Below are 26,149 nucleotides of genomic sequence, written 5' to 3' on the forward strand. Positions count from 1 at the left end.
GGCTGGCCTAGTTTTAAAGAAATATCTGGGACTGTGTATCTCATTGCTGTGCCATTAGTATAGTCATCCATCTTGAGAAAAGGGTGTGCAAAGTAGGGATAAAATACAACAGATACAAACATACCATCACTTACTTTATTTTCACATAATCACATGGAAGCACCGGACAAAAAGCTAGGGCATTAGTTTGCTGTAGGTGTGTTAAGAAACTCTGAAGCACCTCCACCCACATTCTGTTCTACCAAATTAGCCTTGTCACTCTCTAGTGCCTAATACAACAGTTACCCATGCAAAACACAACTGTGCTTCATTTGCTTTAAGGCTTAAGCCACCAAGGCCACAGAGATGGTACACCAAGATGTCATCAGTAATGAGTCCAAATTATCCATTATACATCAACTGCTTATGCTAGAGCTTTTAATGAATTTTGAGTATTATATATCATGTGCATCTTCCTCAAAATCCATAGAATCTTTTCCAGCTGCATATTATTTTTGTTTAACTTTTAAAGAAAACAATTATTAGACTACAGACATTTTCTTATACCCTTCTCAGACATTTTACTAGCAATCTTATGTTACAATATTGTTTCCATCCTATAAGGGCATATTCTGATACTGGTCATTGGAAATCTTGCCATTTAAGTCTTGCAAAATTAGGATGTTTACAAGCAATGTGTTTGTGTATGTATACATACGAATATATATAAGCTACAAGAATTTTATTTGAAAAGATTAATGAATGACATAAGTCTCATTAAGACATGTAGACCTTATTATCTTCTGAGCAGAGATACTGTGCGGCAAAGAAGGAGGAAAGGATTTAATGATATATTAGACAATTTACAGTATAAATATATTCTTGATTAATTAAGTCTGTGTAGTCTATTACCTTACCCTGAGGAAATTATGATACTCAACAATGCTTTTTTTTAATAAGAAAAAACCCCAAACAACTTGCTTTTGATATTTAACCTAAGAGAAAAGACTTAGAGAAGAATATTTTATGAACTTGTATAAACAAAGAAATTCAATTCTTTCCTTTAATTAAAAAGAAACAATGCAACTTGCAAGAAACACACTTATTTTCTTCAAAAAGGAAGATTAATACAGGTTAAAAAGCCTTTCTAGTTTTACAGAATTAATACTGTGTTTAATTATATAAGATTAAAATTTCATTATACATTATACTTTAATTGGTATAGAAGGGGCCAGAGGTTAAAACCTTTGCACGAGTTACCTTTTGTGCTGTTCCAATATCTAATAACGTAGCAGTTTTAAATTATAAACCCTGACAACATTTAACAAGTTTCTTACATGTTTTAATTTTACTGTAGTAATCTTTTATGTGGAGCAGTAATGTTCCTGAGGTCATACTCCTGGATGATGAAACACGCAGAGACAGAAGTCATTACATAACCAAAGTGGCTGGACATTATTGGATTATGGTGAAGGTGTTACCTGGACTCCAGCTATCAACTATAGGTTTAGACCTAGCTACTTCACAGTAGTTAAGTGCTGTGATGGTTAAAAATCACTGTGTGGGGCAGCTTTCTGCCTCCTAAACAAGCAGTTATACCTCCAAAACAACTGGGAACTTCTCAGGAAAAAGATCAAAGAAACCTGGAGGGTCCTTCTAACAAATGAGTAAAGTGGCCTTGAACTATTTAAACCAATGATGCCATGTCCTACAAGTGGGATTTTCAGTGGACTCCAAGGGATTTAGACATACAAAACCTATTGACCTCTAATGGAATTAGGACACCTATTTCAGAGGTGTTTGGAAAACCCAACACTACTTAGAACAATGTTTCGAGAACATAAAAAAAAAAAAAAAAAAACAGCTATTTCAAGGACAAACATGACTCCATTTTGGAAATCAAGCAAGGCATTTTATTTATATGTATGAGTAACGGTTTGCTGGTAAGCTAATGCAATTCCCACCCTACCTACCTTCCCCCCCCCATAGTGATCCTCTAATGAACAGGGTTGGTGAATCTAGGTGGGTCTGGAGATCTGGGTCTTGGTCTAAAAGAGCTGATGTGCAAGCACATGAATAGATAAGACTCTTAAAGTGATCACAAACAAGTAATTTATTCTCGCTACAACTGATCATTTGAAACAGCCCTTGTGCCTGAACAATTCAAGGAAACAAAATTTTTTTTTTAAATCTCAGCGGTATGAATCTGAGAAATTCTTGTCTGGCTCACTAAACTCTTTTCCCCAGCAAGAACAGAGAAGACAGGAAAGCTTCTTTTAGGGAGTCAGTATTAAGTTCTGCCACTATGGGGACCCAAGAGGCTATCTATTACTATTGAATTCAGTGATTATTGATTACTCTTTAGTATTGACAAAGTCATTGTGTATATGGATTACCTGCCATACGAATGCCAATCATGTGAATTTAAGATTTGGACCAACAAGAAACTGGAAAACAACTTTCTAAAACGTAGTTTGTTCTTTGTTCCCATCCTATACATCTGTGCATGTGCCTCATGAAAATTAAGAACAACTGCTGCTTTATACAGCAAATCCAGGCAGCAGAACTTCAATGTCACACAAATTGAATACACAAATATCTGTGTTGTTTAGCACTATCCCAAAGTGACCTGTAGAAAAGGGGTGTTTGCTCATGTTGTTGAACTGAGGTGAGAACAGAGTTCTAATTACTTGGGTTTTTTCCTGCAGTAGTTTACAATTGAATCTCATTATTGGATAACTGTTGAATCCACTCTAAAAAATATAGTATAATTAGTACTGCAGCTATATAGGTAAACTACGAGACAAACAGTTCCGAGAAGGGCAGAAGCCTATTCAGTATTTTGTGAAAATCTTATCTGAACTAAAATTCAGACACTGAAAAATACATGTTTATGTGTTTTTAAAGTATTTAACAATCTTATACTACATCTTTAGATGTTAAAATAGTTGTTCTGAGTCACATTTGAAGTAAATTAACATAACTTCATTTAAATCAACAGAAGTGTACTGATTTGCCCAGTATGAGACTTTGACCCACACTTTTTCAGTAGCATGCCAACTCTGGGCCTGATAATGTTTTCACTGAGAGAACACTTCAAAGGGATTTTTGTGTGCTAATGAAATTCAGGATGAGGCCTTCTACAAGTAACTATAGTGAGTAATTTTAAAATATCTGCTTCATTAAAAGGACAAACTTTCAGATCCAGCAAATGAAATTCTGTAATTAAAACATGTTTGTTTAAAAAAATCTGGAGAGGTCTTGGACAGTGAAATAATATCCTTTAGATTAGTGTTTAATTGAAAACAGTATTTACTGCTCTAGTGCATTTGATAGAGCTCTTTACTGTCCTTCTTTATGTATAATTGTATTTTGCAACCAATTTAAAATAACTAGATGAGCGCAGTCCTTATAGAAGGTGAAGATGAGTCCTTGCAAGGATATCAACGTCTACAGGGGTTTCTTTCTAACAGATATGAAAAAGTAATTTCCATTCTGCTACTTTTGTGTGATCCTTTCTGCATATAAAATGCCTTTCACATACGTATACACATACAAGTCTTCTCACCTGAGAAAAATATTTCCTAAAAACTCTAATATTCTTTGTATCTTTGATATATGGAAAAGCTAGGTCATGGTAATAGCAACTTTTTTCCTTTAAAAGCATAACTCATTCCTTTTATATCTATAGTCATAATAAAATGTGAATGCTACAATTATAACAAATTAAAAATTAATAGGTACTTGACTATGGTACATGTAAACAGACTAAAAGATTTACAAATTGCAAAGGGGAAGTTTAGCATTAGTGACACTTCTTCCAAAGTTATTCCCTGCCTTAGAGGTATCACTGGTTTTATGAGATTTTAAATAGCAAAGCTGTTTGACCTGCTCTTGCAAAAAGCCCGAGAACTCAAAATTTGGCCATATCACTAAAAATATTAATGATCTTTGTTTTGGATGATTATTCAGCCTACTTCCTCATCCTACTGACAGTTTGTCTCACTCAAACCAAGGACCCCATCCTTCTACATGCTCATAAAGACAAGTTTATACAATGATGTTATTAAACTAGTAATAATAATGCCCTGCCACATTGAGAGAAATTCTGCTACACATTGGAGCATTTATCAGTAAAGATCCTACATTTTTAAAGGTGCTTTTAAAAGTGGGAAGAGGACCTCAGTTTGACTTATTTGCGTGTGAGTGACTCAAGCTCTTTCTGTAGATCCTCAGAGCTTGATTGCATTTAGCAGATCGGCCTATTGTTATGGACAAGAGAATGTCCAACTCTCTCAAGGTTAATTGACTGCTGTTCTTTGAAATATACATGAGAAAGTTTATTGACTATCTCACACCCGACCTCACCTATCATGCAGGAGGAGAACAGTAACAGGGGAAAGGACACCACAAAAGGATCGGAAGGGCAAAGGTGAAATGCAGAGGGCTGCACTGCATTTTTCCAAAATCCCTTCTCCGTTGTTTGTCCTGCATATTTTCTAATTCAACTTTTTGTGATTAGAGGGTTTGTAATTTTAAGAAGAGAGTTCTCCTAAAAATGTACCAAATTAAATAGTTCTCTTAGTGCTACAAGGTCTCAAGGCAACTAAAACCAAGAAACAGGAATATGCAGATGGCCCTGATTCATTTGCAAAATTAACATTTGTAGATTTTAAACCTTTCCTAAGAATGGTAATTTATTCACATATGGAAATACTTGCATAACATTTTAAAGTCTACAGTGATACTGAGTTTCATAAATAATTACTTTATCTCATATATTACAGTATCAGGACTTGAATTACCTGAATCATGTAAAGATAAAATGACAAACCTATCATGTTGGCATGGACACATTACTGACAGAGTCCCATAAGGAGAGTAAATTAGACCATCTCCTCATCCCTGAAGTGAAAAATATAACTTCCTTAGCTTGTACATCAAATCTCAGTCTTGCAATATTAAACCAGAATATGCAACTGTATCTGTGAAAAAGCATACAAATTATCTGCAAGAGTTCTGTGAGGGAAATAGTTCTTCTTCTGTGACTGTTACATGTGGTCTGTATACATGGCTCTCAGAAGCATAGCATCTCCTGGAGATATCTCATAGAAGAAATACCACGTAGGAACTGACATTCTAAATTGCAGTCTTTCCAGGCTCAAATCTTCAAGGGATAGAATTAAATTTAGCTTAAATATCATACAACTTCTTGTGTTTTGAGTGTTCTGACACCACAAGAACAGCTGTAATTGTTAAACCTCAACCCACCTTGAATATAATTCCACATAAAACTGGAACAAATTTTTTTTTTCAGATAAAAGCAAGCATCATTTTGTACAATACACTTACATGTCACTTCACACAACAGCAACTACTGTTATGCTCAAATTGGGAAAAGGGTTTACCTTTGATTGCTGACACAGCCCTACCCACACAGCGTATCCCCCTGAAGAGCACATATAAGCCAAACACACATCTAATTTTTAGCACATTCCATGACTTATGTCTCCACAATGACAAGCCTGCACAAGACATTTTTGATGACGAGATAACCCCTTGTAATGCCTCCACCATGATAACTGGATTTTTGCTAAGCTTTCCATGACCAAATTACAACCATAATGATGACACACTACACACCACTGCCAAACAGCATAAAGTGACACCTGCTTACAACAGCTTGAAATGAAACATGTCAATATGACCAGAAACATTACCAATAACTAAGGGACTGTTTTTTCTAAACCTTAGTCATACTGGATAGTACCTGCTCAGCTTGGCAGCCTTACAGAACCTGAACCTAGCTTTACACCACTCTAACTCCAAGACCACTTTTTATGTTGTTGATGGAACAAAAAAAAGTACTATCCGTATCATACAAAGGAGTACCAGTAAGACAGATCCAATTAAATCTCTTTGGACTGCATTCAAACTCCACCTAGACTCTGTACTATAGAAAATGCACACACTCAATCTGTGCAAAAGCCAGACGTAGAATATTTTCATTACTCAGTTCAGCACTGGAAGGTTAAAAATGACAGTGTCCTATTCCCTTTAAAAATCTCGCATCTCCTACCCCCTACCTGCCAGCTGTATAGAGTATTTCCCTTGCCACTAATTCTGATAGCATGCCCTAATTAACTCATTTTATCTTTTGCTATAAATCAATTACAATTAAAATATAGTTTGTCAAACCTCAGTGGAGTATTGTTTCATGTTAAAAACATTTTTACTCATGAGAGAAAGTGTGATTAACTTCAATAGAAAGCTTAAAGTTCAACTTACTATGAGCAGAGGGAATCAAGCGCCATTCTTCCTTTGCAGAACACTTCAAGCTTCATCTCAGTGCAACAAAACTAAATGAGTGGGGGGTTTTACACTGGTCATTCAGATCATTAACATGTGGCAGGATATAGGAAAAAAATTTAAAATTGTTTTGGTTTGGGTTGTTTTTTTTTCTTTTGAAAACATGTGGTGAATAAGACTGTGAAAGAATGTTCGACACCTGAAAGGACAAAAAAAAAGCTTTTTAGACACCATACTTTTTGAAACATTTGAAATGTCAAGTACTGTATTTTAATTTCAGATGGTTGATAAAAATGCAACAAGTCCAACGTTCCACTACAGATAAGGGATTCGGTTTCTTTGGCCATGAGTTAGCAGTATCGGAAAAGTATGTCAGAGCTACCCTGTTTTAATCGAGCCAGAGGCCTGTTGAAAGTGTCCTGTCCCAACTCCTATCACCACAGAAACCATTTTAAACATTAAATATACAATAGAAGAACCTCCTACACATTATAATATTTATATATATGTGTGTATATATATATATATCTCACATAACATGCTATAATCCAGATAATTATGATATAGAGGGTTGAAACAGAAAAAAAGTCAGTACCTACATAAATGCAGAGGCCGCTACAGGCTGCCCCGAGCCGGTCTGGGCCGGTTCTGATAAAGGAGGACGGCGACATGATGCTGCGGCCTATCAAGGGAACACATAGTGCCGCTGCCCAGGGGACACACGAGGAGACAGAGGAAGAGGTGTGTTCTGAAGAAAACAAGGGAGAATCAGGGAATTGGACATGGTTGGGGACACGGATAGAGGTACACGATGCCTGAGGGGTGACCCCTGAGAGGGCGGCCGCCCATGGAGGACCCCACGCTGTAGCACACACCCCTGAGGGACTACAGGCCACGAGCAACCCTTGCCAGTGCAGGGACATCCCTGGGGAGCAACACCAAAACCCACAACTACTGATTTTCAAGAAAAATGAGAACAAGTGTGTTTTATAAAGCTTCTTCCATCTGTTTCAGACTATGAATAGATGCCACTATTAGTTGCAGCCAGTGCATAATCCATGAGACTGCACAGTCTAGATCTACTTGTGTTGGAATAGTATTCTGAGGACAAAAATCCATAACTGTACCAGAAAATACTTTTTATGGTTTAAAAGCTCATAGCAGCTATGATACAGAATATAAAAGCATGATGCATTTTTCCAAGAGCCTCAAGAAAACATCCTTACTGTTTCTGATTTATGCCAAGATCCTATGGCTTTGTGCTCTGCTGTATGGGTCTAATTCTATACAACACACAACTTACTAAAACATCTCCTACACACACACTTTAACTAAACTGCTGTGTACTTCTATGCAGCTGTGACAAAACGTTGCAGAGTTAGTTGAAAACATTGCCACTCCTGCCATGCAAAGTACTGAGCTAGTACAAATCCCATCTGTCCATTAAAGTGTGTTCACAAAAACTTGAAGCACAGCGTCGTCTCAGCCAACTTTACACTAAAATACAGTATTTTCTGTTCATGCCACTTCATGTTAGATCAAGTATCTTCCTTTTTACAGGTGATATAAATCTTTTTACATTTACAAAACCTGTTCTTTGCTACACAGAACAGTGAAAATAAGGCATGTGGATGCCATGTATAGGTACGCACACAGAAACACAATCCTACAACATTTTCCCCAATAAGTGACACACTAGCCCACTCTGAATCCATGTAGCTATGATTTTACCCAATAATTCTGGCACTGCTCCAACAGTCATCTTCAATATGAGGATCACCTAATTTTAAAATTCCTAGTCATCACAAAACTACGGTGTTCAAAAGATAAGATGACTTGGGGCATTGTCAGATACATTGTACATGAGTCTGCCCAGCCCACTCTGTCCCAGGTTTACTATTAGGGGCAGTGATGTTCAGCATCCTCAAAAACAGCTCCTGAATGAAATCCAGGTGGCTGTACTGAAAGTCAAAGTTTTTATTCCCACCAATAAAACTGCAATGCAATAAGAAAAGAGGCATCACTTGACAAATGGATTTCTGATGCACACTTACATTGTAATGAATAAGATCACTGTATTTACCATTAGCTGGGAGGTTGTGATGATTGCTGCTATCAGAAGCTTGAAATATTTCCTTTATGTTTTTATCCTGTAAAATTCCATGGGTATTTTACTACACCTTTGTAACAAGTACAGCGCTAGATTAGCAAACCATGGTTTTGTTTGACCCCAGCTACCATGTAAGCTTCTAGTTTCTCTAGTCTAAAGTACACTGAAGTATTTTTCTGCTTTCCTGCAGTTTTTAAGTAGATAATAAGTCCCAAACTTCACTAGCCTTTAGCTGAAAGAAGCTTGTCACGGTGGTTGGTAGCTAATGAAGATCCTTTTAGTTTATCTTCATCAATTGTCAAATATTTGAGTCCATGAAGTGGTGTGATGAGGTACAAAGACAGATATTTGAAGGGATTTTAACTCATTTGAGCAATTACATGCTTAACTGCCCTGCGATAATCTGTCAGTCTGAGTCTTTTCTACACAGCAGAAGTGGGGAGTATTAGAATAGCTGGATTTAGAACATAAAGGCCTAGCCTGAATGGAAGAAAGGCACCAGAGAAATTAATTGCCAGTAACAAACAGCAGGACTGCTTGCAAGTTATATATCACATAGTTACCTACCAGCAGTGGTAGAAGCCAGCTGTAAAATAATGTACTGAATTGTGACAAAATAGTCACTGCTATGAAATCAGTGAATACCATGAAAAATTTAAACTAATGGTGGCTAATCAAGTACATTGTATTACATAAATTATATAGATACAGAGATAAAAATCTTGTATTATATAAAGATTTGCTGAATGTAAATTTCAATAAAACAAACATGTTTTTAATTATAGCTCTAGGAGTTTTAAGAGGTGATCTTATAATTTATATGCTTATGTTTGTTTATGCCTGTGTTTCTGCCATACTCTGAATATAACGTTTGTGTAAATTCAATAATGGAACAATGAGTAAAACAAAAAAAGGGAAAAAAGATTATTCCTTTACATATTATCCTTTAATTCTGAAATATTAAAATTAGAGTCAGATTGTTAGGAAGATCTAACTGAGAATGTATATCACTTGTAATGGTATAGTTAGGACTTCCCTGGGTCCCATAAATTCTAAGGGGAGGCGAGAGAGAGCTATTATAGAGCAGCCATCACACTTCAGTCAAGGCTCAGTGCTACTCTGGGCCACTGTTTCCAGAAACCTGACTTACTGTCCTTTTTTCTTTTCCTTCCTCTCCCTGTCAGGTCCCTGATGCTATCACCTTGCATCATCGGTTGCCTCCCTATCCACCATGGTACGGTATAGGAAGATCTCTCCAGGTAGGAGTCAGTGACCTTGACTGCCAGTGAGTATAACCATGGAACAGTGGTGTTATCACCAGGAATCTTACTCCATAGCTCCCTTTTTTCTATATTCATAAGCCTGTCTAACCCAGTAACTCTCTGGGATTTCCTGCAGTGTAGAAATATCAGTCCCAGTTATAGTCTTTTTAGAACACAAATTAAGCAGTCCTTGACTTTTGCACATTTTGGGGGGTTGTTTGGGTTTTCTCCCCATGCTTTGGAATTACACCATGAAACTAGCATGAAGAATATGGACTTGAGACTACAACTAAGGCAAGAAATGTCAAATCACACATACTGAAATCTCTCATTACCTCCCTGGTAATACTGACCATAAATGACAAAGTGTGTTTCTATACTGAGAGGGGCATTTCATTCACATTACTCACGTTAGTTATGATGTTTATTTTAGAATTGCTGTCTCCCTAAGGTGCCAGCTCTGAGGGAGCTAGTTAGCATGGTAGTGTTAGGTACAAAGCAAAAGCCCTTCACCTCAGGGACTGTGCTTCAGTTCTGACCTAAGGTCAGAAAGGAAATAAGATAGGTAATCTCAGCTCTGTCCCTAATGACCAGTATTCCACATCACAATGCTACACATGGCTGTCAGCTTCTACTCAGGAAAGGCCCAGGACACAGGCAGCATGGAGAACTAATTACCCTCCCATCCCAGGGAACAAATGGGCAGCCCAGCTCAGCAGGCTGAGATCACTGGTGAGGTACGGCAGCAGGCTAATAAAGTGGAGGAGTGTCACATGCATGGCTGTGGCATACAGTTCATGAGGCACTTTATTTTTCCTTCATTAATGAGGATTTTATTTTAGGCTCACTGTATCACATTAACATATTAAAAAAAAAAAAAAAAAGAAAAAAAATAGAGCTGATTTATTCAGTCAGCCTGGTGTTGCAAACATCACCTGCCTTTTGTTTTTACAGGTCTAATTCACATGGGCCAAATTAAGTCCAGACTTTTATGAGTGGGGCATAAAGGGCACAAAGAGCTGCTTCCCCCATCAGTGGAAGAAGAAACCATAAATTGGCTGCTTACACTGGAGAATCCAGAGGTAGAAATTCATGCAGTGCCAGCAGCATTAGTTGGGTCAGACAGGCCACCTCTAAGCTAGATGGACTAGGATGTGTTCTCATTCCCTCCCAACAATAAGGCAGGGGAACCAGTAAGGAAGAAAAGTCTTCAAAGATCTGATGCTTAGCACTCTCCTTCTGTACCCCTGGAGCCACCACCACCCCTGGGTATCACAGTGCACAGAAGAGTCTCTCCCTCCATGAGGCATCTGGGACTAATTAGCTCATAACCTAATATTTATTGGGATGCAAAACTTACTGTAATTACAGCACTCACTAACTGCCTGGACCAAGGGGTAAAAATACCTGGCACCAGAAACACAGGTCACTGCCAGTACATGCACACACAGGTGCTCACAACCACCATCAACACTTTCAGAGCCAGCAGGACACTTCTTTTCTCTTACTATAGCACAGAACATACACAAAGCTTACAGCAAAACATGGAGCAGTGAGCACAAAGGAAAGGGACATCTTAAAAAGCTTATGTTTTTATGGCTGTTATAATAGCAAAAATGTTAATTAAAAGAAAAGTAGATACTGGAGGAAGCAATTAGACATTGGGAAAAGCACATATAATAACTGCCAGAAAGTTACCTTCACACAGAAGCACTAGAGCTACACAAGTCCCTGTAAACCAAAAAAAAAATTAACAACCCACACCACCAGACACACTCCAACACCCACCTCAGGCACCCATGTGTGAGCATTTATACCTGGGAGTGGGCTGTGCCTTCTGCTTCCACCTATGTGGGGTCCTGGGAAGCGTAGTCTGTCAGGTGGCCCTTCTTCTATATTAGTTACTTTGACTATATTAAATAACATGATTTTAAAGGATTTTAAGTATTTATATGAGTACGTGGGATGCTGGTCTCTTTCTCAATTAAAAATAAAATCCAAACTTTTTCAGGTGATGGGAATTATAAACACATCTTTAAAAAATATGCTGGTCTGCACAGGAAGGAAGCTAAGCCACATTTATCTTGACCTGACTCAGACTCAGCCATGTAAGCTTGAGGTGTTTGCCTTTTTATTCAGAGCACTGAATTGCAGAGTGCCAGTGTAGCACAGGTGAATGCCACAGTAGTCCTCATTCTCAGAAACAAATTTAGGAGCAAAAAATTTAGGAGGATATTAAAACAACACCCATCTAATGTGAATATATCAATTTCTTGTATATGCACCTCCCTCCACAAGAAATGGGTTATTATATACATTGCAAGTGGATGTTCTCCTCCCCTGTATGGACCAAGAACCTCATTTTTAAGAAACTCAGACTGAGATAACTCCCTATACTCTCAATGAGAAAGGATACACTAGGTCAAAATACAACTTCCTAATGGCATTTTCCCTTGTCTTGCTATGACACCTGGAAGGAACACAGTATAGGAGATGAACAAATTCATGATAAGAGCAGGCTACCAACTTTGTCTCTAGATTTCAAGTCTATCATACCCTAGCAGCAGCAGCATGAGTAAAACACCTGTAAGCTTCAGTGGTTATCAAGGGAAGTAAGTCATACTGTTCCCACCCTTTCTGAAGAAAACAAACCATTTACAACTTGTACAGACTTTTCCTTCAAACTATGTGTCACATAAAAATGTCAAATCAGCTAGGGATTAGATCTAAAATCAGGCTGGAGTCTGTTTCACTGGAAAACAATCATCAGCAGCCTTCTTATAGCTGTGAGGAAATCTGTACAGACAGACTACTAGACCAAAGAAGACAGGCAATGCACCCTCATGGGTTGGGGGTTTTTGTGTTTTGGTAAAAGCATGTGCCTCCACCAGAAATATTCATCTAGCTTTTAGGTCTTGAATTAAGCTTAAACATTAATTTTACTTGCTGCAATGTCATTAAGCCACAAATAAAAGCAGTAAGTTCCAAAACTGAACCAATCCTTGTTGAACCCAGTCCTGGCAGACGCTCATGTTTTTCTGGATAAGAAACAAAACTGACAGAATGAGGCACAGGCTGGACTTTGTGTCTCTACACCCAGTAGCAGAACTGAACTGGCATATTTAGAAATAAACAGTGATGAAACACAGATCCAACACAAGGATGTCCTGGTTCATTGTATCCCTCTCTGGACCATATCACAGAGCAGTGATCCCTACACAGGACAAATCTTAATTACATGGGTTACCACATTGTGGTCATAATTTGTTAAGGAAATGGGATACTGGAAGGTATGGCAGTAAAAACAGTTGAATACCATAACTTTTATTTAGGCAACTGTAAATAAGCTTTGCAAACATGGGTAGTGAATGTATTTTTGCCATTGTATTTAGTAAGGATTTCACCCCATATCTTTTTCGTTTACCAATCCTGTAAGCTAAATTTACTGATGTGCTACAGAAAATAAGACTAAAGTAACAGGTGTACTTAATTCATCTAGTAAGTCCTGGTATAATAGAGATTTTATATTACAGTGAAGCTTTTCTGACAGAGGCAAAACAATCTTCCAGTAACACTAAAAATTATCACTTTCATTATCATAGCACATGGGAGTCTTAGCTGATGACTAGAATCTATCACAGACAAAAACGAAAGACAGAACAAGAAAGGAGTTTTCAAAATGCAGCATCTTCTATTTCAAACGTGACAAAGATAGCCCTCTAAAAATTAAATCTGCAAGAAACGTGAGAGACAGAAGTTTTGCCTGAGATCTGTTTCGTATTCTTATTATCATCATTCCCCAGGGGCAAGTAATTTTGAGTGCAATACAAAATTGATAATATGCTGAGTATAATTATAATGAGGATCGATTAAGTTGGTAGCCAAAGTACAGTAGCTTTATATCTGAGAGAGCATCATAAAAGAAAACCACATTAAAAGTTTTGGAGAAAACTATACACAGGGATTGACAACTAGCTCTCTAGTGAAATAACATCAAAGCTGATATATATTGTATGCAAAACAACCCACAAACAGAGAAATTATTCTAATTTTTTTAAGGTTTCCATGTCAAAAACTTAAAATCTGAATACATTAGATGTTGCAAAAGAGAATAAAGTATTGACAGCTGTAGCTATTCCATGCAATTAAGCTCAATGTGCCCCCTTTTTCAGTGGCTGTTGAACAACCGTGTTTGTGTTTAGAATTTTCTTCTCATTTTCACAGGAACATTTGGCAACAGAAACAATTTTTGAAGAAATCATTTAAGGAACTGATTCATCCCTGATTCTGGGGAAATCACAAGAACTAACTGGTATAAGGACTCATTAAGCCTGTCTACAGTTTTAAAGTATTTCCTCCTTTTGTTTTCTGTTTTTATTTCACATTTACCTGCAGTCCTGCTCTGGTTCTGACATTTTAATGTGTTTTGAATTTGTAACAGTGAGTCAATCTGGCTGAAGTCAGACAAAATCTGAACATTTTACATTCCTGAGTCCTGTTTCTCTGATTGGTAGAACTTGTGGATACAACTTTTAATTACTATTTCTAGGTCATGCTCACTTAAACTACCAAAGAAACAAAAGATTATCTGTACCCAATGTTGTAAAGTGGAATAAATCACAAAGATTTTTGAGCCTGATTTTCTGATGGGCTGAAATACTGGCCCCAAAACAGCAGTGAACTTTTAAAGTGCCTCCCTTTGTAGGGAGTCATTCCAGTAAGTGCAATTGTGGATGCCAAAATTAATGGAATTATTCAAATACTGAATTTAAAGCAATTGCTTTGAAAGATCAGCATTAGCAGACCAGCATGCTCGAGGGCCAATATCATTTTTGTCTAAAGCATTAAATATATTTGTTTTCTTTTCATTTTAACTGTATAGCAGGTATGGTACGTGGCTTTGAAAATACAGCACTTTTCAGGAACATAGGACCTTCCAGTTCAGCAAAGTCATGTCCTAGTTACTGGAGGCAACTGCATCATAAAAAACAATTTTAAAGTAGTTCATATCCCATCTCAACACTACCAAAGCATTTTACTCCTATTGATTCATTACTCCATTATGGCAGTTGCTCTTCTTCTGAATTTCAGCCTCAGTGTATTTGTAGCTTATCATATCCACTCTGTCCAACTGTCCTTTCTCTGATCTAATGCTATCCTGAATTATGAAGACCTTGCATAATGTCTAAATTTTTAAAGAAATTTTTAAGAAACATAGCTTACCCAAAAATGCAGAGGCTTTAACAAACAGAATATAGCCACATGAAAAAAAAAAAACATGGGGCAGAAGGGATGCTAAATATCACTGAACTGGATATTACAGTGTTGATGTATAAAAGCAGCATAAAAAAGGATAATGCTCACTTGTGCAGCAAAATGATATTGACACAATTAGTTCGATGATGTTTTTAGAGTTTACAGAATATGACCTCTGGATTTTTCATCTTCAAAGGTTACTTCTAATTAGCATCTAGTGATAACATGTTAGAGATGCTTCTTTAAAAGATATCACCGCTCTAGCAATGAGTACTGACATGGTATCTATCAAAGTCTCATGGTGCCTGCAATTCTGACAAAAGGCACTCTAAAGGACTGGCACGTATCACCTTATTTGCATTTTTGCATTTCATTATTCTCATAATTGCATACCACCACAGCAATTCTTCCCCACTATCTCAGAAAACATTATCAGCAATGTCTGAAATAAATGCTTAAATGTCAACAATTGACGAGCAAGAAAAGCTGACCTTTGCAGGATCTCATTCTTTTGAGAATTGCCCTGGTATGACTCACTCCCTAACTTTCTGTTTGTGTTTGATAACACCAAAAGAACATAGTTTCTGTATGGATTGTTTTTGTGTATTGGAAATAGAGAGGAAGTCAAAGAGCTGTAAAAGTACAATCCATTTATACTAGCAGTCAGTTGGGATTGACTGAACATTTGCAATGACAATTCTTAAAGTCACCAAAACATTAAAGTAAGTGGACATTAACATTAAGCTACAATGGAATTTCTATGGAATTATATGTTATATCCACATTAGAATTAAAGTGAATTTATCCATGATTAATGTTATGACAATGAACAAAACAACCATTCTTCCACAAACATGCTATCTGTTTTACACACTGTAAAAGAATTTGACAATTATAAATTGCTAATCTAAAACCAAGGAAAACTATACACAGTCATCTTACATATACTGCAATATTGACTGGCCTTCACTAGACTGAGCTAACATTTTACTATAGTTTGTATTTCTACCATCATTTCATGGGTCCATTTGCCTTGATTTGCATAGTAATTTTGGTGCACATTTTTCAAAAAAAACACTAATCAATTTTAGCTTAAAATAAATTATACCACCACAGAAATTGCTGCCACTGTCCAAAAATGCTAATCAATTTTGAAAATCTACATCATGGCTTGCATCCCAGATTTTTTCCATCCAATCCACATCAAAAAGAAATGATAGAAAATTATGTTAACATGTTCGACTGCTTGTTTGCTTGTTTTAGTTGAGGCATTGGTTATGCTTCAATGGCAAACTAATCGCCTGTTTGGAATCTCATCCAGTTTGTGTTACTTTTTTTAATGGCAATATGGAGATGCTGCAGAAGAGTTCAACATGGTCCATAGTGAAAGATTTATATTCTCTAACAGGAGCATTTTTTACATCACTTTCAAAAGTATTAGTAAAAAGAAAATGTAAGTGTTTTGACCAGTATTACACTCTTCTGTGAAAGTACTTCAATTCACTGTATTACAGTTTGTTCTAATGAGGCAAAGAATAAAACAGATCAATCTAAAAAAAAAAAAGCCCTCTGAGGAGTGTCATTTTTTCAAGGCTTATAAAAGATCATTAGTGGTTTTTTTTTTAATGTTTCAAATTAAACAATGATTTCTAAGCTGGTATTTTCATCCACTTCAGCTCTTTGGTTCGCTCATAGCTTCCAGTGCAGAGTGGGTTCCTTTTCACACAGATTTCACACAGATTCACACTTATTCCTAATTACTATCTGTTATGGTAGCATGGCTACCTGCACCCTAGTCCCCAAATTGTTTCTGTCTTTTGGCTACATCTTTTGTGAATATACAGGGACCTTTTTTTCCCTACAGTATAACTATATAGTTCAGTATCCTGGAGAAACAGCTGAGGTACTTCAAGATTAATTAACCTTAGTGAATATATGCTAACAAAGCTATTGAGCTTCAGGTACTGCAGCTAATCTCCATTTCATGGGTACGCTGCTTCTAAGTGCAACAGTGTACAGATAAAGTAAGCAACAAAGGAAGGATGAGCCCAACAGTATCCACAAATCTAGAAAGAAAAAAATTCACCTCTTGTTCTTTTCAATTAAAAGCATCTTATAGAAATTAATTTTCATGACCAGTACTGTGGTTCAGCCTATTAACTGGTCAATCCCTATTTTGAGAAGCTAACAGCATTAGTATCTCAGTGTTCACACATAGGTGTATGCTGACTGACTTTAAGGTCGCAGGATATCATCCAAGGTGACTAAGGACCTGAAAGGATTAGACGTGCAGGTAGATTGCTTTCTGAGGTTTTCCTGCATGTTACCCTGCAGACAAAATATCTCTACCTTTAGAAATAGCTGGTAAAGGCACATAGGAGAAAATCCAAGATGGCTAACAAAAATATGCATGAAGATTTCATTTGAAAGTCCTACTTTGCACACTTTACAACACATGAAAGAGAATTATTCTTCCAAAACAAAACATTGTGTTACATCAAGTCCTGAGGAGCTTCCTAATTCATTGATTCACCTTTTTTGAACCACACATCTTTACTGTTGTTGTAATAAATTACACAATGTCCTGATCTTTTTTAAGATGGCTCATGTGAAATAAGGATGCACAAGTGCTATATATTGCATCGCCCCTTCCTTGTTTAAATAGAAAAAAAAAAAAAAGTGAGAGGAAAATAGCAATAGACTTGGATCCACCAACTATATCCATCATCCTCATGCAGTAGGAAATATACAGACCTTGACAAGTTTCAGTAGTACTGACCAGCATTTTCTAAAAAAAAAAAAATGTATTAGTTTCCCTAGTTAGACATTTGAAACATCACTTTTAAAGAACACTTCAACATGATTTCCATTTTAAAATCTCCTAGACCTCATTAAGATCACATTCTTTGTTTCTGGCTATTGAGAGAACTTGAGTAAAGCTGAGACTCCTCATTATAAAATATTCTGCAACATGATTTAAAACAAGGCATGAAAAACTATCTATAAAAACAACTTCCCACATGGATATGATTAACAACCAAGATGGAAGCATTTCTTGTTGTCAATAACAACTTCCAGTAATGATTAAGACAGGCCATTATAAATGGAAAAAAAAGAAAAAAAAAGAAAAACAAACATAAAGCATTGCCCACATTAAAAAAAATAAATCAATAGTTTATATGAAAAATAGCACTGGAATTATTTAAAGCAATTCTTAGGTTTATGTCCTTTTTGTCCAAAGTTGAAAAATGAATCTTTTTTTTAGTTGCGGTGTGTTTACTATAAAAACATTTGTCACTGTTCTTCATTGAGAGATAAAATGCTGGAAATACACAGTGCACTTATTGGACAATTTAACATGCTAGGGTCAGGCACTCTGAGACTTCACAGTAGCACAACAAGAACAGATATTGAAGATGCTCGAAATCCAGATTATGGCTTTCAGAAGACATGGTGTATTGTTCACCCAGGTTGAAAGCAGATGTATGTTTATATACTTTAATCTTGGCTCAGATGTGAGCTACCATGTTAACAATTTTGTTGCCCAGGCTGCCCTGGCTTGGGATTTAAATAAAAACAAATTACAGGTCTTAACAGTGATAGATGGACTTCTCTTACATTTGTGTAGAGTATTTTTGCCTTAAGATTAAAGGCTTACGCATTTATCTGCATAAACTAACCCCTGGAGTAGGGTACTGCTGACATTTTCCAAGAAAAATGAATATCCTAACTTATTCCAAAGAGAAGACTTGGTATTTGTATGGCCAGAGTGACCTTTGCAAGTGCCCTTTCAGATTAGGTGCACTACATGGAAAATTGTGCTCTTACAGTACTCCATAAATCATACCTACCAATTTTCTTTAAAGGGGTATGTAAATATCAGTGTACCAGGTGGGTAAACAACACTAACCTCGTACAAATGGCTTGAAAATTGAAGAAAAGCACCTTATTTTGCTGCTGAAATTGCTTTTGAAGCCCAGCATCGTGGCTTGGGTTGTAGAATGCATGAAATGATTTGTGCACTGGGAATAGAAAATGGGTTGATGATAACCACACTCGACACAGTTCCTATGTTTCTGAGTTCTTTCGATGATCAAAGATATCATTGCTGTATATTACTTTTCTTTGCAGATCCCAAATGCATGTGAATTTCAAGTGACATACACATTATCTGCATGTTTCCAAAATGGACAGACAGCTTTTTAGTTTGTATTTCTCATTTGAGCTAGTTAATGTTTCTGGTCCACTTTCAGTCTGAGTCTCCTTGCAATAGTTATGTAGCATTTCCATTTAATAAATACAAGGCAGAGAAGTTTGTGTGCTAAAGAAATAAAAAAAAAAATGAAGTTACAGCCTTTGAAACTGTCAAAAGTGCTATTTGAATAAGTACTGACTATGAAAGTGAGATGTGTTAATTGTTGCTAAGCTATAACAGATACTAGAAAAGATTCTGAATCAGGAAAAAAGCCCTGGTTTTAGACACATCAATAGGGTAACATATGCATCGTGGATATCAAAACACCTTGGTGAAGCTCTAAGAACCAACTTCAGAAGTGATCCACACAGGATGATTTCAGTTTAACTTTTAACATTTGTAACTTTTATTATTTATTAAGGTCTCATTTCTACAGATGTGTTGTTGTCAATGTGCTGCTTATCTCACAACATTCCAGAGAGTTTAGCACCATTATCTCCAGAAAACATTGGTAACTCATTTTGTAATGAATATTGTAAAAACAGAGTTATAGTGTTCTCAGCCCTGAACTACATCTCCAGCCTTACCTTTAAGTACCTGAAGAGACCAAATGCAACTACCTGATTATTGAAGAATTGCCTTGATGGCTAGGAGCCAGAGTTTATATAAAACTAAAGATATGACTTATATTCAAAAAATTTCTATGTCCTAGGATCTAAGCTGGTAGTAGGACAAAGTATCAACCTGCTATCAGTCATCCTAAATACTTTTCTAATGATTTTCTAGGCCAAATTCACCCATGTTGATAAAATTACTTGTGATCCTTCTTTGGCATGGCAAATAGGAACAACATGAAAGTATAAATTATATTTCCAGAGATTTCCAGTTAATTTGGATTTATTTTTACTATAGAGATGGAATGACTTTTAGAAGTCCTGGGCTCACTCAGCTTCCGTTGCATTTATTGATGCTCAAACCCTCTGAGGACCAGGCTGCATGTGCCAACACGTGTACCAAATCCAGACCAACTCCTGGATAGTTTTGAAGTATGGAACTTAATGGTGTGATTGCAATCCTATTATAAATAGTAGGCACTAGGAGCTGAAATAGGATGTACATTTCTTCTTCTCATCTACTACATGATGTTGAAATAAACAGATGAAAATTGTAATCAACCATTTGGAAAGATGAAGTGTGAGTAAAGAATAAAAGCCATAATCCACTTTTAGCATATGCTTAAGAAGGTGCCTTAGAGTTATATTATACATCAACATTTCCAGTGTCCTCCTTCAAAATCCTTAAATCAGCTCAGCTCAGAGTGCCTTTGGGGCATAAGAGAGAAGACAGACTTGCTCGCAGGAAAGTATTTGAAGCATTTCTGAAAACAGATTTATTTTTCACAAGGGGAAATAAACTTAACAACAGAGGGATATCATCTACCTCTCCTCAACCCCCCCGCGCCCCCCCCCCCCCAAAAAAAAAAAAAACTAAAACAAACAAGAGCCAAAAAAAAAAAATTGGAAGGAGAAAATAGCTGTAAATGCTATAAAACCAACCTTGAAGCATTTCTGGTAAATTTGTTCTCACTGAGAAAGGAAAATAAATTATGGAGAGGATGAGAGTAGTGTCTGAGGACATCCCCAGCCTACAGACCTCTGAAAAAAATCAGTATCTACCTCCCAGAGATGCCTCCCTCTCAGCAACAGATCACTCAGTCATTTTACCACTCGTCCTCCCAACAACTTCTTCAGTGGGACAAGTTTACAGAGATCTAACAGCAAATCCAATGTGTTTAAGGCAAGATTTAAAAGCAGTTGAAACACTCATAACATTTCCAGTCACAAAAAGCCACACGAAGACCCCAGAGATACAAACTGCCTTGCTGGGATCAAGCCATATGTTTATCAGCTCTCCTCATCTCACAGCCTCTGACTCGACGTGCTCAGCAGCACTCTGAGTGTCCAAGAGCTTGCAGTTAGTTCAGAGAAACAGCAATACTGCATTTCTGCTCTCTACAGCCAAAAACTAAAAGGCATTTGCTTCCTGCTGCTATTCTGTTGTTTTTCTTTTTTTCTATTTCTCTTTATACTTTGCATTAGACAGGGTTAAAAATCTTCTGAGAAGAAGTTATAATGTCATGAATGCACTGCATGGGAAAACTTGGGGAACAATTCCATAGTTTCGGGGTTAACAGACAGAGGAGTTGCCATAAGTTAGGTCCTTCACTCTATCTAGAATATAAGGATGTAGAATTTCTTTAATTTAAGATTAAATCAGATACAAGCAAAATTCGACAAGGGACAGCACAGCTCTACTTTGTTATGATAAAAGTATGTGATATATTTAAAGAAACTATTTAATCCTCAGAACCTTTTGTTAATGGAAGTCTCAGTTCTCATCTGTGTTTTGCGGTGATACTGATTTAAAACAAGACCAGGAATAATTAAATTCAGTACAAAGACTCATATTAGTATCTGCAGACTTGCACTATTTCATCTAGCTCCAAAAGGCCTCATTATAACAGAGAAGTGAATTACCTTTGACTTTAGAAGTCATGAGGAAACACCTGAGAAAAACTCCATATTGTAGGAAAAGGAATAGTTTGTGTTTTTTTTTTTTCAGAAGTGCCTATGTGAGTTACGTAGGGGCTTATTAAAAGCCACTGATGTTTGTATGCCTGAGCAACTGAGATGTTTTTGAAAATTCCTACCTTTTACAGACATGTTAGGGGAGTAATTTTCAAAAGAGCTTGTGGATATTACAGAAATGTGTTCAGTTATTGATAGATTTAAATTTACTCACAAGTAATTGAGAGTTCAATGTGATTACTCTGAGGTATAAGAAGTAAGAAAGTACACACACGTTTATAGGCTCAAGGCTGAAAACAACCCAGGACTCGGAGGCAGGCAGAATATGAATATTTTCAAGGTGACTTCTTCACATGAGAAGCATTTTTTGAAGGCAGTACAACGTTGCATAGAGCATAATGTTGGAGAGGCTATGGAAAGCATATTACTTTCTCCAGTGGAGACTGGAAATACATATAATGTTATTATTATCTATACATTTAAAGCATCATTGAGCTTAGTAGGAGCTGCATCATGCTAAGATTTACAAACATACCTTATCTCAAATCTTCCCAGCTCTCAATATTTAAGGTATCACTCATTATCCTAAGGCCTAATCCAGTTCCCAGAGAAGTCACTAATTTCACCATACCATAAGAATGCAACTGAAGCCTGGATCTAGCTTTCACAAAATCATCAATTAAAAAAAAAGAATGTCTGCTGGCAGAAATACCATCTTGAAATGTCTATTCTGCAACTATCTTGGTAAGATATAACTCATTTTCTGTTTACTGAAACCTCAAAACATCACATGACCTTTCATCTACTTGCACAACAGGAAAAAAAAAAAAAAAAAAAGGAATTGTGTTTGACAGGCACTGCTAATAATGAAAATGTTTTAAAATGTAAGCACTAGCTGTGTACCAATCACTGCCTAATCAGGGTTATGCTTTTCAAATTATATTGTGTCTTCTTTCACCTCCTGCCTATTATGTGAAATAAAAAGAGAAGTGCTTAAGCAAATCCTTGATCGGTTCATATATATTTTTAATATTAATATGTCAGAGCAGTGGCAATAATGATATTAGGCAAATGACGGAATTCTCCCCCCAGCTGGACATGTTAATTGAGAAGCCAAATTTTAGAGGCAAAGTTCACGTCTGTGCAGATGGCAGGACAATGCCGGATGGCAGGCCTAGGTCAGTGTCAATCCCAAACCGTACTTTAATGGCTCACTTCTCTGCTTTTTCAACGTCAGCTGGTCCCTGTGGGGTGTATAAGTTGGGGAAGTCTGTCTCTGCGGTTTTTTCTGCCCTTGACTCTGGTGCACTAATTTCATGCAGAGAAGATGCCCCTATGTGTGATAATAAAAAAAGAGGAATTTGCGCTTAGAAGCTCAAATAAGAGAGACAGTTCCAATGTTTCTTTTACAGCTGGTGCAGCTGCTTTAAAACCAATATCATACTCTTGCTCCGGCAGGGCTTCATCCAAAGTTTGCTCATATCCAGGGGAACATATTCCCCATTAAAATCCAGGAATCTGATATGTCCTTATCTTAATAATATTTTGGGGGATGGAGGGGTACTATTGTCTTTATTTGCATTTATACTGAGGCTACTTAATATTTTGGCCAGGCTGGTCAGATTTTAAGATGCTTTATTCTGCTGCAAACATATAAAGGTAGTTTGCCCTTTGTCAAAAGGCCCTGAATATTTTTCATATTTCTATAAGTATTAGATTATATAATCTCCTTTAATGTGATCTGTGAATCAAAAGCAGAATATATATACTTATATATTTAGAGAGATATATAGCTATACAGCATCACAAAAAGACTTTAATAGTTTCAGTTTCCTAAGTAATATAATTATTTATTATCTCTAATTAAAATGCAGAGCTTGGCTTTCTGCATGAGACTAGATGAAAAGCCTTTTTAATGAAAAGAGCAACTATGAGCTCTAAAATTCTTTATGGAAGAGATAACTTATATAATCACTGGTAACCTTTTTCAAGAATATTATCTCACTATTTATAAAACAATACCTTCTTTTACTTTAGAAATTTACATTTACATATGAAAAAGAGCTTTATTTATTGATGCCTTTGACTGATGTGCATTCCTCTTTCAGGAATACACTCTTTTTCCAGTCTTACATATTCCAGAGCACCTACTTGCCTTTTGACATTACCTGCAGTGATATTTTAAAACAATTCTCTGTGTGAATTATCAATAAGCACAAAATTAGTTCACTCTTCAAATAAAATCACATTATATTTCCTTGTTCTATAATGTTATATTTAAAATGTTTTCTATTCTTATAGGTAAAAGAGTGCAACATTTAACCACTAGGAGCAGGTATGAACAAAGGCAGAAACATTTTTATTTTCATTTCTTATTGTAAGAGAACCTTTCTTTAACACATCCCCCAACACACACACACACACAAATTTTCTGGTTTTATGAATTTAACTACTTTATGCATCAGGAGGATATAAACAAAAAAGTTCTGAAAGTACATGCCAGTAGAACTTGCCCACATCTGCATTACAAATGAGTTAACATGACTTCTTTAATACTTATATTGATAAATTTTCTCTTTTAGTTCTAAGCAAGGAGGGATTGTTATCATCTATGGAAAAAAAAAATATTTGAAAGCTTTATGGACTGGTGTTTTTCTCATATTTATATAAATTTCAACATACCTACAATCCAAATCTGACCCATCTTAAACACTGCTAACATAATTTTCTGCTAAATATAGAGCAAAAATTTGAACTAGTTTTATATTAGTAAAATATGAATATACAGTATATCATAGTACAGATTGATGAGTGGCCAAATATCTTATGGATATTTCACAACCATATGCAAAGCTCACTATAGTGAAAGGAAAGACTTCCACTGAATCTAACAGGCTTTCACTCAATCTCTCGACTGTGTATTTTTTCATGAAATGGAAAAATTCATCATCTGTGGAATTGCCTGGTGTAACTGAGGGCAGCAAATGAGTTCAGTGATGCTGTATTTGTGTAAATCTGGGCAAAATTTGACCTTGTATACTGACAGATAGGAAACGAAATAGGCAATATGTTTAACTAAATATCTCTGTTGTGCTGTAATCATCTGGTCTTGTGTTTCACTAATTAATGGCTGTGTAAAGTGAGAGCATTCAAATAAACATCATTTTAAAATCCATTTACTCTTTACAGCTCTTGCTTTGTAACTTTTTACTGAATATTGATTATCTTTGAACTTACCTCCTCTCTTAAACCAATACCTCACCATAAGTAATTCTATTTATTTTCTCCAGAAAAGAAGCCATCAAATCTGTTCAAGGACACAGTACCAGCCAGTGCAGATTTAATGCAACCGACTCTGAGTTACTTGACTAACATTTTTCTGGACTTCCTGTAAAGCTTCTGTAGACCTCTCTGGGCATGAATACCTATATATAAGCAAAGTACATATGTTTTCAAGTATATACGTGCATGTAGTCCGTGACATTATTTAGACAATTGTACCAGACTTAATTGTACAACTAATCTAGTCAGGGAATGGAAAATAATAATCTATGTATACCTGTTTAAACTTAGTCAATCTGAATAACACTGTACACAGGAAGCAGTATGCATTGATCAAACAAACATATAATACTATTTTACAAGCAGCAGATGGGTTTATATTAAGCTCCTTTTAATTTCATTCACAATATTGTTAGATAGATTTTATTCTACTAATGAAAATATAACCATACACCTTCAGGAAGTACAACCAATATCCTGGAAAACATATCAAAAAAGCACAGAATAATGTAGAAAGAGAGCCATTCAACTGAACAGAAAATAAATACAGTTACTATTTAATTTTGAATGTATTGTTTATATCAGTGCTACATTTATTTATTCTTCATATGGTTAAAAAACATGTAAGTGCAAAGTTCAAAATTAATAGGAGAAGAGTTTTTCAGTAGTCATCCTAAATACATGGGGAAACACAGACCTAATACAATGCCCTGGCAGTCAATAAAAAGTCTCTAACTCACTGGACTTTAGATCAGTACTAAAACTACTTGACTTTCAAAATGGGAAACACATAACTGATTCATATATTTAGAGTTGTACATCTTTCAAAGCGTTTTTATCAGATAGCATCCACTAACTCCAAGAAGCCTCGCTTCAATTGTTCTTAATTTTGTAACCAAACCTCATGTAATTCATCTCATTTTCTTCTCCTATTAGCAGCACTAAAGATTAAATCCATCCCCTATAACAATAAACTATCTGCATAATTCTCTTTAAAGACAAGAGGTAAAAGGCAGTCTTTGCGTAGGACCATTACACTTATATTTCCTAATGCCTAGCTTACCCATGCAGATTGCCTCCATGAGCAGACATGAGGTTACTGTGTGCGTACGTTGTCAGCTAGCATATATAAAGTCGGCTATGAGTAAGCATGTGTTCATAATTGTGT

Source organism: Tyto alba, unplaced genomic scaffold, assembly GCF_018691265.1.
Source record: "Tyto alba isolate M040663 unplaced genomic scaffold, T.alba_DEE_v4.0 Super-Scaffold_41, whole genome shotgun sequence".
NCBI lineage: Eukaryota > Metazoa > Chordata > Aves > Strigiformes > Tytonidae > Tyto > Tyto alba.